Source organism: Hylobates moloch, unplaced genomic scaffold (genome assembly GCF_009828535.3).
Source record: "Hylobates moloch isolate HMO894 unplaced genomic scaffold, HMol_V3 SCAFFOLD_19, whole genome shotgun sequence".
NCBI classification, from domain to species: domain Eukaryota; kingdom Metazoa; phylum Chordata; class Mammalia; order Primates; family Hylobatidae; genus Hylobates; species Hylobates moloch.
In genome coordinates this window covers 25,575,352-25,578,216 of record NW_026652294.1, presented here as the reverse complement: position 1 = coordinate 25,578,216, position 2,865 = coordinate 25,575,352, and the positions used below count along the sequence as shown (strand labels likewise).

General features: G+C 56.8%; 1 long non-coding RNA gene across 1 annotated transcript; it reads right to left on the bottom strand.

Moving 5' to 3' along the window:
* Positions 1–1,189: 1,189 nt before the first annotated feature.
* Positions 1,190–2,638, bottom strand: LOC116459486 (uncharacterized). The gene is made up of 3 exons (XR_004245549.2): positions 2,564–2,638; positions 2,172–2,321; positions 1,190–1,591 (listed from the first exon to the last, which is right to left on the bottom strand). It is a non-coding gene; the product is annotated as an uncharacterized LOC116459486 (long non-coding RNA).
* Positions 2,639–2,865: the final 227 nt, after the last annotated feature.

Sequence of the window (2,865 nt, the reverse complement as noted above, 5' to 3'; positions counted from 1 at the left end):
CCCGGCTCAGACTGCACAAAGCCCCTCCCTGGCGGAGCAGGCTTGTCCCTCACCGTGTCGATGAGTCATGACGCATGTTACCTTTGCTCTGAATTTAGAGGCAGGGAAAGGCGAGGGAGGAGGAACACCTTGAGCAAAATGCCATTTCATGTTGGCAGCCAGGCAAGGCAGCCTCTGTCTGCCCAACCGATAGACAGCAGTGGAGTTCTGGGTACAAGCTAAGGATAAAGTTAACATGGGCGGGGGAGAAAATGCCCTCTTCCAGGACAGACAGCGGGGTCCCAGCAATTCATGCTCCCTGGCTTCCTCCACTGCACGCCATTTGCAAGTCCTGGCTGCAGACGTGCTTACTCCAGCCTTTCCTGGGGTCAAAGAGGGGGTCATCTGCCTTGCATGCTGCCTGGCACAGAGCGACATCAGGGGCTAATCAGGGGCCGGCAGGTCATTGGTCTAAACTTTTCCTGAGCAGCAGGGCTCCTGAGTGTCTCACCCTGTGCACCTGCAGCCAGTGTGACAAATGGGCCCCTTGGCTATGCCGCCCTCCCGCCTCAGCCCACACAGCCTGTCGTCCCTCAGCCTCTGATTCCCGTGCCCAGGGCCGGGTGGTGCTGGGGATACAGAGGAGCCAGCCCCCTGCACTGCCTTTTGGGAGCTCCACAGTCTGGTGGGGACTCGGGCACAGACAGAGATAGTGCAGCTGTAGTGTGGGAGCTCCGTCTGGAAGAGGGCAAGGAGGGCTTCCTGGAGGGGGTGTGAAAGAATAGGTAGCATGAGTAGAAGGAGTAGATTCTCTCTCCCTCTCAACCTGGTTAATTCCTTCCTGACCTTCAGATCCTGGCTCAAACATCACCTCCTCCAGGAAGCCTTCCCTGATCTCACCCACCTGGAATTCACTGTAACAGATGGAAGGGCCCTGCCCCTCTCGTTCCAGGCCCCACTAGCCTGAGCTCCAGGAGGCAGGGACCACATGAACTTCAGCCCCTGGAGACCGCCCCCTAGTATCCAGCAGGAGGCAGCATATCGATTATGGGTGCAGGCTGCATCACTGCCTAACAGCATGGCAAGGAGCTTAGCCTCTCCGGGCCTCTGTTTCCTCTCCTGTAAGATGGGGTTACAAGAGGGCCACCTCCTAGGCCTGTTGTGAGACTTCAGGGGTAACAGAGGTTGAGGCCGGAGGATAAGGCAAGTGTCTGAAACACGTTAGCAATGTTTATTTTCTACACTAGTGCCTGGCTCAGAGCATGGGCTCCATAGACACTGGTAGAATACATGCATGGTGTCTTGCTCACTTCATTTATTTACGATCTTCCTCCCTCCTTGGTCTGGCCCTGTGAGAGCAGGGCCGGTGCATTCTCGGTGCCCAGCATAGCCGGCCTGTCATGAGTGCTGCAGGAGAGACAGGAGGGGTACCTGCAGTGAGGCACAGGCCACGTCCCCTGCACGCTGACTGGGTTAATCCTCTATGGCTTAGGGTCCTGCAGGTCACCAAGGTGGAGCTGGAATTTGAAGCGGAGCCTCTGACTCCCAAAGCCAGATGGGTCTGGGTTGTTCTGCTCATCCCAAGCCGGGCCACCGCCTGTAGCAGGTTCTCCTGCAGTGTTGACGTCAGAAGCCTCTTCATTTACTTGGGGGCCATTACATTAGCAGTGAGGATAACATTGCTAAGGTGCGCCAAGGGCCGGCCGTGTTCCCTCAGCCTGGCTTTATTTAAGCCTCCCGGTAATCTGGGGAGGAAAAGTAGAAGGACCGGAATCTTCCATGCAGTGGGCACCCGCCGCCCACCGGTCTCCATGAAGATGCCCCACCCCCAGGATCTCACTGGAGACTCACAAAGCTGTTTGTCTCACTACTACTGGGAGCCTGGAAGCACTCACAATACCAGGGCTTGGAAAGCAGCTGACAGAATCATGCATGTGCGTGTATGCACGTGCATGTGTGCGTGTGTGCACACATGTGCACATGTGTGCATGTGTCTGTGTGTATACGTGCGTGTGTGTGTGCAGACACTACCAGCCTCCCTTTGCAGGGGTGCAGTACTGGAGGACCCAGAGGGGCCTCACATGCACACGGCTGGTGGGGGCTGAGCTGAGTGTTTCTGTCACTTTCTCCTTCTGGCGACTGTTCCCCGCCCCGGGAACAGGAGTCTGGGCTCCAGGCAGAACTAGGCCCACCTTGCGTCTCACTGGGGACTGGGACTAGTCAGCCTTGGGGTAACTTGACAGGCTCTAGCATTCCGGTTCCTCGCCATCCTGGCCCCGCCGAGAGACTTCAGCTCTAGGAGGATTCTGGACTTTTCTGACAACCCCGGAGACGGCACCTTCCTTCCATAGCCCCAAGAACAGAAAAAAAAAAATAGTGCAGAAAAAAAAAATACTTCAGAGAGCCAGTTTCCCCAGCAGGATTCTAAAGGGGAAATTTCATGGCCACTATAGGGGAAGGAAGTTCCTTCCTCCAGGACTGGCCTGAGGCCCTTTCCCCTGCCCTCCCTGCTCCCACCACCTCCCCCTCACTCCCTGCCTCCCTCTGCCTCCTGCATCTCCTCAGCTACCCCTTTCCTTCCTACCCGCCCTTCCCCAGGAGTGGGTGACAGTCCTGGCACCTGTGTTCTCTGGGCTTGCTGGGCCCACCTTCTCCTTGTGGTCCTGGTCCTGACCCTGCAGCCACCCAGGCAGAGGAGGCCGCCTCGCCCTGTCTGCCATCTAAGGGCCCTCTGGGTGGTCACGTCACGTTTCAGTTCTCATCTCCCAGCGAAATTATCTCAATTTCTTGGAGCCTGCTCCAGAATTGCTTTTTTCTAAACCCTCATTACCGAGAACACAGTCTTAGATGCTACGTGCTTCTCAGGCGTCCTCAAAGAAGCCCCTG